The sequence below is a fragment of the Scylla paramamosain genome, chromosome 9 (genome assembly GCF_035594125.1).
Source record: "Scylla paramamosain isolate STU-SP2022 chromosome 9, ASM3559412v1, whole genome shotgun sequence".
NCBI lineage: Eukaryota > Metazoa > Arthropoda > Malacostraca > Decapoda > Portunidae > Scylla > Scylla paramamosain.
The window spans coordinates 23125001-23140231 of record NC_087159.1 but is presented as its reverse complement, the minus strand read 5'-3'; the positions used below and the strand labels follow the sequence as shown (position 1 = coordinate 23140231).

Genomic DNA, 15231 nt, shown 5'->3' with positions numbered 1-15231 from the left:
CCACTCCCGTTACCCATGTATAGGGGCGGGCAGATTACAAGCTTATTTTCTATGTTTGGGGCAACTGGGTTCCCTGCTAACTGTGGCCTGTAATACTTTATTTCCCATTATCCTGAGGGAGTGGTTAAGGTGGCCTGTTGGGAAGGCAGAGTAACAGCTGTTTGAAGAGGCAGTGTCTTGCAGTGACATTGTTTACATGTTCGTCTCGCCATCATGTCTAGGTCGCCTTCTAATGCTGGTCACAGTCCTGACAGAGAAAGACCTACAGACATGCCAAGACAAATGTCAAGGACCTTCACAAGGGCAGTAGGCATGGTAAGGACTGTTCCAGGTCAAGGAGCTGTTCTAACCATCATGAGCATTTGAGTTTGGACAAGGAGTCACATTTCCACCAAGAGTAAAACAGCTTTTCTTGGTCACCTCCCCCCTTCTCAGCCTCCACTGGTGAAGACAGCTGTGCTCCTACTCTGGCCTTGATTATAGATGCTATAGCTGCATTGAGGAGAGGCATGGACAAACTTAATAAGGAGAGTAAGGCTGTGAGTACTAATGAAGTTCAACATATTGCTCCCCTGCCTCTGTCTAGTACTAATTTGGCACCTGTTTCTCAGGCGGCACACGTTTCTCAGGCGTTGCCTGCGGGGTTTTCTGGGTTTAGATCTCCCAGGTCGGAGGCCAGCAGTGCAGAGGAGGAGGTCCAGGGGGATGTTCCCCATGAAGGTATCTTACTACAAGGTGCCAAGAACTATGGGCCCACGGAAAATGTCTCGGAGGAACTTGACAAAGAGGTTGCTGCAATGGTGAACCACGTGTTTGTTAGTGGCATGCAAGAGGAGGACTACAAGACCATTAGAGAGGATGGTGTGACACTGAGACCCAGTAACCGCCACACGTTAACACAAGTGGAATGCAATGCACAGGTGCTGGACGCATTGCCTGCGGAAGCAAGGAAAGCCGACTTTCACTTACATGAAATGGGAAAGGATATCACTAAGGCCTCCACGATTGTTGTCAAGTTCCTTACAGTCCTGGACAAGGTGGCTCATGATGAAGACCATCCGGTTGTGGCCCATGAAGTCACCATGCTTAATGGTGCTGTGGCATTACTAGGTAATGCCCACTTCCGAAACAACTTGACCCGGTGGCATGTCATCAAGCAGGACATTAATCCCAAGTATTCCCACTTGTGCTCAGACAAGACTCCCATGACTGGACTCCTGTTTGGGGATGACCTTTCTCAAGCCACCAGGCAAATTGAAGAGGCAGAGAGGCTGAAAAACAAGTTCACAAGTAAGAAGCCTTCTCCATTTTGGATTTCCAACTCTGGTAGATTTGGTGGGGTTAGACAGCAGAACTTTTTTGGCAAGGCCCCCTCCCGTGGTTTTTCCTCCAGATTTCAACCTTATGGCTTTTGCAGGACGACCACCAGAGATGATTCCAGGCGCTCCTATCCTAGTCAAGCTTTGACGTCAAAAAACTTGCGAGGCCAGGGTCAACACAACCTCCGGTGTTAACTCAGGTGAGCCAGCAGTTTGAGGCTGGTCAACTTCACAAGTTTGTCTGTGAGTGGTGTGAGCTTATGAGTGATCCATTCATTTTGGATATAGTGGTACACTGTCATCTTGATATAGATGAGGATAGTATTGGACATTTATTTAGTGAGGATATCCAGTATGTGTTTAGTGAGAAAGAGACAGCTATTATGCATCAGGAGGTTAATAAATTGTTAGATTTAAAGGCCATCAAGGAGATGCATAGACAGGATCATCAAGTCATTTCACCCATCTTCCTGAGGAAGAATAAGACGGGGGACTATAGGATGGAATTAAATCTAGAGAAACTGAACAGGCATGTGAACTATAAACACTTTAAGATGGAGAACTCTGAACAAGCGATACAGCTAGTTAGTCAAGGTAATTTCATGGCTTCTATTGATCTTAATTAAGAAGGCATATTATTCAATGCGAATAGCAGAGGAACAACAGAAATATCTTTGTTTCAGATGGTCAGGTAAGATCTACCAATTCACCTGTCCATCTAATGGTATTTTGGAAGGATCTCATCTCTACAAAACTTATGAAGCCTGTTTTCTCAACACTAAGAATGATGGGCCACACCATTACTAGTTTTATAGATGATATGCTTATGTGTAGCAGCTCTTCGCCTGGTGTTATGAGTGCATGAATGACACTATTCAGTTGTTGCAGAGAGTTGGTTTCTGCATAAATGTGGAGAAATCTGTATTGATTCCCACTACACGTATAGAGTATTTATGCAATGTGATAGATTCAGTGGCCATGACAGTTACCCTGCCTGAGCATAGGTGGGATAAGATTCTGCAACACTGCTCTCTTTTAGTTACTAGAACAAAAGAGAAAATTGGAGTAGTGGCTAGAGTGGTTGGACTCCTGGTGGCAGCAATCCCAGCTGTAGAGATGGGGAAGCTGCATTATAGGAGGATGGAAAGGGTGAAGATCAAGGCTTTAGGAAAGGTGTGTGGAGATTTTAATGGATGGATGGATATTACTGATGAGATTAGGACAGATTTGAACTGGTGGATTACGGAACTGGAGATTCAGGACAGGAAGATATTCAGAAAGGCACCAGATATTGAGATGTCTACAGATGCATCAAATCTAGGTTGGACAGGTTGCCTCAATGGCCTCATTACTAATGACAGATGGTCCCCTGATGAGATACTTTTGCACATTAATGCACGTGAACTAATGGCTATATTATTCACCTTGAAATCTTTTACCCATCTCCTCAGGGGATTGCACATCAAGGTGCTGTGTGATAACACTATGGTGATTAATTATGTGAATGAGAAGGGCAGCATTAAGTCAGAGGTTTGTGATGACATTTGTCTTGGTATATGGGATTGGTGCATTAGAAATGGTGCCTGGATTGCAGCTTCTCACATTCCGGGCAAGTGCATTGTGTTGGCAGATGCTGTGTCCCGTTCCTTTAATGACAGGTATGAGTGGCAGCTGAACAAAATGATATTTCAGGAGTTGTGTAATATCTTTGGGACTCCTTGCATAGACCTGTTTGCTTCCCGTTTAAACAAGCAAGTGGCTCAATTCTGTTCCTGGACATTGGACCCAGAGGCAGCCTATGTTGATGCTTTTGCAATTCCATGGGCAAAGTTTGAATTAGTTTACCTCTTTCCTCCATTCTCTCTGATCTCTAGATGTCTACATTAGTTACGGGAGGAAAGAGCCTGAGGGTGGATTGTAGTTCCACTCTGGCCGTCACAACCTTGGATGGGTGTGCTACTTCGGCTGCTGGTAGAAGACCCTCAGCTCATATGGAGCAGGAGGAATGTGCTCTTGCATCCATCCTCTGTGGAGGAGCACCCGATAATGAGGCACACCAGTTTGATGGCTTGTCATCTGTCAGAACACAACTTGGAGCATCTGAAGTATCTGAAGCATGGAGTATCTGAAGAGGGGTATGAAAATCATCATGGCTTCCTGGAAACCAGGGACTGAAAGACAATACAGCCCTCACATCAAGAGGTAGTCACACTTTTGTAGTCGAGGGAACATTAATCCCCTTACTCCCTCTGTTGCCGACATCTTAGATTTTTTCTCATACTTTTCAGAGGTGTGGGCTATGAGAGTATTAACATGGCAAGAGGGGCTCTTTCAGCCCTAGGCATCATGGTGGAAGGATGCAGGGCAGGAAATCACCCTCTCATCAATAGGTTTCTGCGCGGGGTTTTCAACTTGCGCCCTTTTATGCCCAGGTATGCGGTGATCTGGGATGTGAAACCTGTGTTGCAGAGGATAAGGACCATGGATCTGCTGCACAGCCTTTCTTTGAAGGACCTGTTGCTCAAGTTGGTGATGCTGATGGCACTGACACAAGCAGCCAGGGTTCAAACATTGCACTTGTTAAAGGGCCGTAGGTGTACAAGAGTGAAGGTTTTTAATACTTTTCCATTCTCATTGGTAATTTCATGGATGATTATCCATTACATGATAGCTTAATTCCAGAAGCTGTCTTATTTTTCTCAGGTACGTATTAAGCGTAGTGGATTTTTTAAATTACTAAATTGATATAATTTTAAAAATACACTTCTGTATGAAAATTTAATTTTTAAGGCTTTACTGGGCAGTAAATGAAAGTTTAAAGTCTGGGGAACAAAAGTACTAGGGCGATTTGCAATGAAATGCTCCTGTGATTTTATATGAATTTATTCATGCAAACAACAAAAATTTGGCAACTTAGTAATAATAACGTAATAATAAATTCACAATTAATCCCCCAATAAGCAAAATAAAAATTTGTTTTGCAAAATTAAAGAGTAACCTTTACTCTTTTAAACAAGATAAAATGAACAAAAACGGTCCATAAATAAAGAAGTAGTACACAAAAATAGAACAAAAACTTGAATTTTACAGGACGGGGGATTTAACCCTGTTTTCTTTGGCCTTTAACTCCTTTTCACGTAATTTGTCCATTCTCACAAGGACAGACTGCTGAATATGAGTGTAAGGCTCCCCAAGTGATGGAAGGACAAAAACCATCCTGGTAGCCAACATTGTAGTCAATGACAGCTTGGGCAGCAGCGAAGTCCAAAATGTTCTTGTTTGCATTCTTGTATTTAGAATAATATCGCCATACTCTTGAATGCAAATGCGTCCTGGCATTGTGGCATAGAGAATAATAGGACAGAACTCCGTGATAACTGCAACCACCTGTACTGATATAGCCACCCTCTGACTGTCTGTTGGGCACTGAGTGTACAAAGGCTCACGGGCTCACGTATGGTTTGTCTGGTGGTAGAAGATGCCAGCAACCTCCAGACACGTAGTTTATCAGCCAAAAACCAAAATTTTTGGATTAATTTTGGGTTTTTGGCAATGTAAACAAGGAGTGGGGGATTTAAAAGGGTTGCCAGATATTGCCAATATTTTATCTATTATAATTTTTGTAGGAAAAACTAAAGTTCCACTTATAACACTTGGTGAGAATGAAGTCACCTACATAGTGACGCTAGCCATAGGTTTTCCTGAAATACGTTAATGTACCAGATTTTTTCGATTTTTCGCCTCCTACGGTCCCTGAGGAACATTGCCTTTAGAGAAGACTCCGTTTCAGTTTTGTTAGGGGGTAACATCGGACAACTGAGTTTAGAGCTTTTACTCAGGATAACAGGCTGTGTGTATTTATGACCATGAAGGAATATATAGAGAGAACTGAGAAGCTCCAGACAGAATTTGGAAATGCAGACAGGAAACTACTCATCAGTTACATAAAACCTCATAGGAGTGTTTCTAAAGACACGGTGGCCAGGTGGCTCAAGACAACATTAAATAGGTGTGGGATTGACACCACAAGGTTCACTGCAGGTAATGTTAGATCTGACTCAGCATCTATGGCCAAGGTGCTGGCCATGCTAATTGCCACTATCATGGCCAAGGCTGGTTGGACGCGGGAGGCCACGTTCGCTAGGCATTATAATAAGGATATACTCCGGGACACAGACCCATTTCAAGAGGCGGTGCTGGGTTCCGTGTAATTCATGTTTATGTATATGTTATGTTGGGTTATACATGTTTTGATTTATTATGTTCAGTGAGGGTAATGTTATGTTTCCATAATGAAGATTGGGCTCTCTTTCTAGGGAGTTTTCTTTACACCTGTTTACATGATGTGGCATTTGACAGGATTAGATGGATACAACACCCACATGACTTTAAAATCTCATGTGACAGCGCCATCTAGCAGACAGGTGATTTGCTGAAGTAAAATTACTGAAGTGCATGAGACTTACCGCAGGTCAGCTGAAATGTGCTTCGGATTTTGTGAGGCAAATCTTCTCTGCTATATGGGAGCTTTCACATGCCCTCCGCTCCCTCCCTTTCTTAAGTGGTGGATCTTGGGTTTCCCAATGACAATTTCCAGACTTGAGTGGTTGGGAGGTGATGATTCATGTGGGTGGTTGTACTCTTTAAAGACTGACAGTGTGGTGAAGCGCAGCGTGTCTCATGTGAAAGCTCCCATCTAGCAGAGGTGATTTGCCTCGCAAAATCCGAAGCACATTTCAACTGACCTACGTTAAGTCTCATATACTTCAGTAATTTCACATTGTCTGCAAACATACCTATATAACTATCAACCTCATCCACCATATCATTGACATACACCAGAAACATTATGGGGGTTAAGACTGTCCCCTGTGGTACTCCACTTGTAACTCCACACCATTCTGATTTTTCTCCCTTTATTACTGTTCTCATTTCTCTGTCCCTCAAGAAGTCCGTAATCCAGTTCACTGTGTTGCCTTGCAAACCCCCTTTATTTTGAATTTTCCATAGCAGTCTCTGGTGTGGCACCCTATCAAATGCTTTTTTTTGGGTCTAAATAAAACACAACCCTCTCTCTCTCTCTTGAATTATATCAATTGCTCTACTATAAAAGCTCACTAAATTCGAGACACAAGATCTTCCACTTCTGAAACCAAATTGTCTGTCAGTCAATGTATGTGTTTCTTCTAAATATTCCATCCATCTGTTTTTAACTATTCTTTCCACTATTTTTGCCACCACACTTGTTAGGGACACTGGTCTGTAATTCAATGGATCTTCTTTATTACCTCCTTTAAAAATGGGCACAACATTGGCTCTCTTCCAGTCTAGAGGAATTTTTCCTTCCTTAAAAGAACATACTATGGTATTGTGTATACTTTGTGCCAGTTGTTCACAACATTCCTTAAGTATCCAGTTTTACACTCCATCTAGTCCTTGAGCCTTACTTACATCCAAATCTTTCATAATCTTCTTAATTTCACTTATGTCCACCTGTATCTCTCTCATCACATTGTCTCTGTGCCATGCTCCTTCTCCTTCAAATTTGCTTTCTTTGGTGAATACTGACTGGAAGCACTTGTTCATTAATTCCGCTTGTAACTGTGTATCTTGGTATGTAATGTCATCTTTCGTTAATTTATCTACTGTTTGCTTGTTTTTCATCTTCCCATTCACATATCTGAAAAATAACTTCGGCTCATCTTTGCATTTGTTAACTATATCTTTCTCGTAATTCCTTTCTCCATCTCTCAGGATTCTGATATATTCACTTCTTGCCTTCTTGAATTCTTCCCATTTCTCACTTCCTCCTTTTTCTCTCCATCTATTCCATGCTGCTTCTTTTTCTTTTCTTGCCGTTATAAATCTCGTATTAAACCAGTCTTTTTTCTTTTTTACTTCCTTTGTTTTGATCTTTGGTACATATCTACTGACCCTTTCATTATAACTTTCCATGAATATATCCCACTTTTCCTGTGAATTATTTGCCGTGAACAGTTGTTTCCATTTAGCCTCTGCAAGACATTCCCTTAACCTGATAAAATCTGCTTTCCTGTAATTACATCTCCCATTCTTGTAAATTTCATTCCTATTTTCTATTGGACCACTGCCTATACTGAATTCAATTACCAGATGATCACTTTTACCTAATAGGCACTGATAACTTATTTCTTCAATGATGTCCATTTTCTTTGCGAACAACAAGTCTAGCCTTGATGCCTTTTTATTACCCCCAAATCTTGTATTTTCCCCAATGCATTGGGTCATAGTATTTGTCGTTATTAAATTTAGAAGCATATATCCCCATGACTCTTCTCCTCTGTCCGTAATCCACTCTTCCCAGCATACCTTCTTGCAATTAAAGTCACCCATAAGTGTTATATCATTACTCTCCCCCAGTAATCTCTCCAAACACTTACTAGTATCTCTTAACAGTAATTTATAATCCTCTTGTGTTCATGCATTCGTCTTTGGGGGTACATAAGCCACTGTAAAATCTCTTCTTCCTTCTCCCTTCCTTTTTGTTTTAATTCTAATTACTTCTGCCATTCCTTCTCCAATTTCGACATCTTCCACTGTTATACTCTTCTCTGTAACATGACTCCTCCCCCTTTCTTATTATTTCTATGTTTTATCCACACATTATAATTACTATTACCAATTCTTATATTTTCTGTTGTCTCATTTAGTTTAACTTCAGTAATACCCATAATGTTGGGCTGCTTTATCTTGTTATAATTATTCAATTGCCACTGTCCACTTTATATTTTTCCATACTTTATTTACATTTTCTATTTTTTTTCTGTCAGATATCACTTCCTTAGCCTCTCGTCTTTTACCTTCCGATAGAACTTTTTTTTCTCTTCCTCCGTTCTGTTCTCATTTTTTGCCTTCGCTTCTTTTATTAGATCGTTTACCTTGAGTGTCTCCTCCTCATTCATGTCCCTCTTTATCCAAACTTTCCTGTATTGCTCTGTCTTGTTCAGTTTCCACATATACAATATCACTTCCATGGCTGTTGTTTGTGCCCCAAATTTTACTTTCTGTATACTTCCCCAGTCTATGTATTTCCTAAATATCACTTATCCAGTCCTCACCTTCTCTGTATATTTCTTACAACATCCTCTGCTACCTTTTATTGTTCTTTTCCCTCTTGTATCTTACTGGCTGTTTCCTCTTTTAATCCATATATAACAACATTTCTTTTTTGTCCACTGTGTCCCTTACCATCGATTCCTTCTGTTTGATCACTTTCACAATTTCCTTACTTAAATCTGTCTTTCCTTCTTTTGCACTTCTATGATTTCTGTAAAGTTAACTTTTCTTCCTCTTTTTTTCTTCCTCCAGATTTGATGTTTACCTTTTATCCCTATCACTTCATTTTCCTGTTTTTTAACAATATCATTGTTTTCCTTCAATTTTGTCTTTAGATCGGCACATAGTGTTTTCAATTCTTTGTTTTCCTCCTCCAGGTCATGTTTTTTTTCTAATTTTTTCACTCTTTCAATGAGGTCACAGATCATCCCCTCCATTAAAACCACTTTCCTTCCTTGCATTTTTCCAAATTTTTTCACTCTTTCAGTGAGGTCACTGATCATCCCCTCCATTAAAACCACTTTCCTTCCTTGCATTTTTCTATGTAGTTCAGTGTCTTTCTAAAATCCTGGGAATGGTGACCCCGTTGGGAACATTTTGCTCCCACCTATGGCGTCCGCCTTGCTGGAGCTTTTACTCGTTTTATTACATCTATTATTACTTAAATTTTCCTTTATTTTTTTATTTATTTAATTTTTTTTTATTTTATTTCTGAAGACAGGACAACTCTACTTGAGCACAGCTCCTACCTGGGAACACATTCTAGGCTCCTAGTGGTGGCCGTGGTCAAGCAAAATCTTTCTCTGCTGGAGCTTGGATCACTTCTTGTTTATTTGACAATGACTCTAGTATGAGTGTATTTACCTAGTTGTGTTTTACAGGAAAAGAACTATCCTCATGCTGTCCTGCCTCCATATCTATAAGTATCCAGCTTAACTTTAAATTCATGAAAATTTGTTGCTTGTACCACTGTTTCATCTAAGTTGTTCAATATTTCTATACTTCTATTTGGGAAACCATACTTCTTGACATCTCTTCTACTTGCTGTTTTCCTCAATTTCACTCCATGTCCTCTTGTATCTCTTGAGTCCCACACAAATAAGTCTTCTTTGTCAACTTTATCCTTACCCTTTAAAGCTCTGTATATAGCAATCAGGTCCTCTCTTTCTCTTCTCTCTTGTAATGATGGAAGCTTCAATCTCCTTAATCTTTCTTCATAAGTTAAATCTCTCAAACTTGGTACCAATTTGGTTGCAGCTCTTTGGATCCTTTCTATTTTCCTTATTTCCTTTTTATTATGGGATGACCAAACAATTGTGGCATATTCCAGTTTTGGTTGAATCGCATATTCCATCAACTTTTTCATCATCTCTTTATCCATGTAAGCAAGTGCCCCTTTCATTTCTCAGTAACTCATAGGTTTCCTCAACTATTTTGTTTACATGTTTTTCTGGTGATAAATTATTACTTATTGTAATTCCCAAGTCTTTTCTTCTTTGGTTTTCTTAATTTCCACTTCTCCCATGGTGTAGAAACTTGTCAATCTTCTTTTGCTTTCTCCTAATTCCATCCCCTTGCATTTCTTTGCATTGAATTCCATTTCCCATTTCTTACTCCATTTATATATCTTATTTAGATCTTTCTGTAATATTTCACAATCCATAATGTTTTCCACTCTTTTCAATAATTTTGCATCGTCTGCAGACTTATATAACTGTCAACCTCATCCACCATATCGTTGACATACACCAGAAACATTACGGGGGCTAAGACTGTCCCCCGTGGTACTCCACTTGTAACTCTACATCATTCTGATTTTTCTCCCTTTATTACTGTTCCCATTTCTCTATCCCTCAAGAAGTCTGTAATCCAATTCAGTGTGTTTCCTTGCAAACCCCCTATATTTTGAATTTTCCATAGCAGTCTCTGGTGTGGTACCTCATCAAATGCTTTTTTTAGGTGTGTGTGTGTGTGTGTGTGTGTGTGTGTGTGTTTAAAATAATATAAAAAAGATTCATTTACTTGCTGGGTGAGATATCTAAGAAGGCAAGTTGTGCCACATAGGCATCAATACCTTGCCCATAGTGTTCAATACCTCACCCATAGTGTGAGGCAGCAGATGTTTCAGTGTTGCTGGTTGCCAGAAGGAAATTGATGAGGTGGAGGTGGCAAAGGTGGTGGGTGGACCACTGGTGGTGGATGGTGAGTGGAAGTGGGAGGTCTTGGTGGATCAACCACACATTCATCTATAGTGATGATATGTGGATGATCCACCTCATCTGTAGCCTGAGAAGTTGAAGCCATGGCATCAAGTCTGCCAAAGAAAAAAAATGTTTTAGCAAGAGCAAGTTCCAGAACTTAGAAAGGGACAACAACATACAAAAGCTTCTAATTTAAGTGGTAAGGTACCACTCTGTGAGTTGTGGCCTTGTCTCTAAGGAAACTTTGGTTACTAAAAATAAATAAATAAATAGTGTTCATTTTGTAGATTGTTAATGAACAAATGTTAATGGATGTTATCTATGAGTGAGCATGAATTATATATATCATATATATTTTCACTTACACCAAAGATGTCACTTTTCAGATACTTCTAAAAAATAGTATAACAATTAATTAAACTGCCAGTCTTACAGTCAACTTACCTCAGGTGCACAGCAGTTGTATCTCCCACCTCTTCCATCACAACCCCATCAACAGACACACTGTCCCTCCCCATAATGTCCCAAATAAGCTCAGTTATGTCATCTGACTGTTTGGAAGGAGGGCCACTACCTGTGAAAATGAGGATACAACACTTTGAAGAATTACCACCATCATTTGTTGAAGTGAAAATTGCCAGTACAACAGATTATTGCAGAACCAATCTAAAGATTCAATTGAATTGCAGATCAACTCACCTGTCTACACTAAGGCTTTCCTATATTCAAAGTCATCCTTCATGGCCTAGGGTCTTATGTTCTGCCATCTTTCCTCCACCTCCTCCAACTTCCTGTTCTTGCTCATTTATTTCCTTGGTTATTGAGTCCCAAGTGACCCTCTTGTGGCAGTATGTAAATGAAGGGCTGAATTTGCCCTTCAACACTGGTTTGTGCTTATGCACTGGCTGTAGGAAGTGCAATTTATCCTGCAACCTTCCTTTATGACTGCCTTCAGTTGCAGGTTGCTCCATTTTCAGTATTACTAAGGCAAATGGCATCAGAGAGGTGCTGATCAAATTTGGTAGGGCAAGTTGTAAACAATGAGATAAAATACTGGTGCCTCACATGAGATCTAATTTATCTATGAAAATAGAAATAAAAAAATATATTATTATTTTTTGACCACACAGCTGCTAAAAACTGCATTAAAAGCACGAAATCAATATTTTTAAAATTTTACTGTTTTGTTCTTTCACCATTTCACAGTGGAACTTAAGAGTTAGTCTCAGCCAAGGCCTTAAAAACTCTTAAGAGACAAGCACAAGTCTAAGCTGAAGTCTGAGAATCTTTGTTAATAAGGTCCCTCGGGCCTGGATTTACGAAACTTACCAGTTAGTCCCACTAATGAGGACCAAGTTACCATGCTGCTAACAGAGATGGTAAATTGGTATTCAGCAACAACATAGCAATGTCCTGCTAAAGTACAAGAGCCATTGCATTCTTTTTTTTTTTTTATGTAGGAGAGCACTGGCCAAGGGCAACAAAAATTACAATAAAAAAAAATAAATAAAAGGCCCACTGAGGTGCTGGTCCCCAAACAAAGTCAAAAGAGTTAGTCAAAAATACAGGATAAGTGTCCTCTGTCCCTCTTAAAAGAGTTCAAGTCATGGGAAAGTGGAAATACGAAGCAGGCAGGAAGTTCCAGAGTTTACCTTATGTTGGTAGCCACCAGACAGTTTTGGTGGCAAGGAACATCCTATCATCTCCAACATTCCACAAGATGTAATAGGCTTACATAAGCATGTGTTTACAAACACATATAGTTTAACATTCAGAGTATTTCAGTACATTGATGTATAATACCTCTTTAATTTAAGTTATTGATGACTTGAGGCATTTTATTGTATTAATGTTTAACCTGCACAGTGTTTAGTATGTATATATATGTACCTCTCTCTCTCTCTCTCTCTCTCTCTCTCTCTCTCTCTCTCTCTCTCTCTCTCTCTCTCTCTATATATATATATAATTTTGTTTTTTGGGTGATTTTACGGTCTTCAATTTTGTTTCTTTATATAGGACTTGTCATCAACAGTAATAAAGAATATTTTTACAAGTCAGGAGTCAATGTTTTCATATACATACCTATTGTTTGGGTTTAGAGTTATTATGGATTGAATGCTTTTGTAGGAAGTGAAACATATTTAGGGGTTATCTTTTTTTTTTTATGCATGTGTCAACATGCATATAATATCAGAGCAATAAAATTGAATTGAAATCCACAGTATCATCTGGTAGCTTGACGAAACCAGACATAACTGTGTGATGTCCAGCTTCCTCTCTTCCTCTGTATAATATCATTCACGGGTGGCTGTCGTGCAGTGTGTGTGCATATGCGTGTGTGTGTGTGCAGAACGTATCCATCTAATGTGAAACACCAATAGTGATGTGGAGAAAGCAGATATGAGCAATGGTGTTAGAAAAACATTGTATGTAATAATATGTACTACACTATAGGTAATTGGACAGAATGGTGCCTTATGATATGTTGGGGCCTTTTGCCACAAGGTTATCCATAGAATGTTGTTTGTCTGGTGATGTTTACTTGTACTTGATACACGACTCCCTGGTTAGGGAAAGTGAAAATCCAGGAAAGCTGCAGACAATAGAGTTAAATCCTAGGTCATGCAAAAAAATGTACACAAACTTAAAGGGAGGGTTACATTTTATGTGCTAGTGAGCATATGCACCCTATGAATTTTTTTAGTTTTGGTCAAAAACATTCTGAAGAGTAGAGCTTTTGTCTGAAACTTAATTAAAATTGATATCTTTCTTAGAAGTGGTGTTATTGTTGATAAACTTTCGATGCAGCTTTCTCAATTTTTAACAAATGGCGCTTAAGCCTGTATGGTTCTGATGCTTTCATGTAAGAAAACCCAAAAGACATGAGTGAATTGCTAAACAAAAAGTTTCAACAAATTTTCACTGAAGAATCAGAATTTAAAGAACCATAAGGTGAGAAGACAAAAAGGCAAATGGGAGAAATTATTACAATTAAAGAAGTTTATAAAATGATGGAGGAAATGGAAAAAAAGGAAAGCAAGAGTACCATATGAAGTATAAAAAACAGTATGGCTTTAGACAAAAGTGATCATGTATAACCAATTTGATAAGATTCTGTTCAAGAGTGACTGATATAACTCGAGAAGGATAGATGGGTAGACTGTGTATTTAAATCTAAAAAAGGAAAATTTTGACAAAGTTTCCCACAACAGACTATTATGGAAGCTAGAAAATATATAGGACTAAATGAAAAAAAAAAAAAAAAACTGGATAGAAAGTTACTTAAAGGGAATAGAAATGGGAATGGTAGTAAAAGATGTAAAATCAAAATGGAGAAAAGTAGATAGTGGAGTTCTACAAGGATCAGTGCTGACACCAATACCTTCCTTGATCTACATAAATTATATGCCTGAAGGAGTAAAGAGTTACAAGAGCTTGTTTGCAGAAAATGCAAAATTATAAAGATATAAGAAACAACAAAGACTGAAATTCTACAAGGAGACTTGAACAAAATCTGGGACTGGAGTAAGAAATGGGAGATAAAATTTAATGCAAAAATGTCATGTAATGGAAATGGGAAAAAAGTAAAGAGACCAAAATGGACATAAAATAGGAAATGAAGAAATAATAAAAGTACAAGAAGAGAAAGATTTGGGAGTGATAATACAAGATAGTCAACAGTCTGAGAAGCATGCAGAAAAGATATTCAGAGATACATAGAAAATGGTGAAAAATATTGGAACAGCATTCCACTCCATGGATAAATAAATGATGGGCAAGACGACTAGACCAAAGCTGAAATATGCTGAATCAGTATGGTCTCCCCACAAGAAGAAATATATAGAAAACTGGAAAGGATACAAAGGATGGCAACAAAGATGTTTCCAGAACTGGAAGAATTAACATATGAAGACTGATTAAAGGAAATGAATCTGCCAACATTGGAACAAAGAAGAGAAAGGAGAGATTTAATACTAATGTATAAATTGTGGAATAGAATGGAAGAAATAGATAATGAGAAACTGCTGCTAAGAGAAGTAGGAAATACCAGATACATATGAAGACACAACAAAAATCTATGAAAATGAAGATGCTTGAGTAACATAAAGAAATATATTTTCCCACAGAGAAATATAGAAGGCTGGAACAAGCTAAGTAAGGATGTAATATCAGCAACAAGTTTGCACAAATTTAAGGAAAAACTGGGCAAGGATAGATATGGAAATGGGACTGCACAAGAGCAGCTCAGGCCCTGTAAATTACAACTGAGTAAATGCAACTAGGTATATATATATATATATATATATATATATATATATATATATATATATATATATATATATATATATATATATATATATATATATATATGTATTTCTTAATATCTCCCAAACAATGAGTGTGTGTGTGTGTGTGTGTGTGTGTGTGTGTGTGTGTGTGTGTGTGTATGTATATATATATATATATATATATATATATATATATATATATATATATATATATATATATATATATATATATATATATATATATATATATATATATATATATATATATACACACACACACACACACACACACACACACACACACACACACACACACACACACACACA

At 38.5% G+C, this 15231-nt stretch overlaps 1 protein-coding gene and 1 long non-coding RNA gene across 4 annotated transcripts in view; both read right to left on the bottom strand.

The window, feature by feature from the left end:
- The window catches only part of LOC135103718 (endoribonuclease LACTB2-like), a 92243-nt gene that overhangs the window by 75065 nt on the left and 1947 nt on the right, over positions 1-15231 (bottom strand). The window lies entirely within an intron of this gene.
- LOC135103719 (uncharacterized) lies at positions 4187-12595 on the bottom strand. The gene is made up of 2 exons (XR_010270181.1): positions 11060-12595; positions 4187-10728 (listed from the first exon to the last, which is right to left on the bottom strand). It is a non-coding gene; the product is annotated as an uncharacterized LOC135103719 (long non-coding RNA).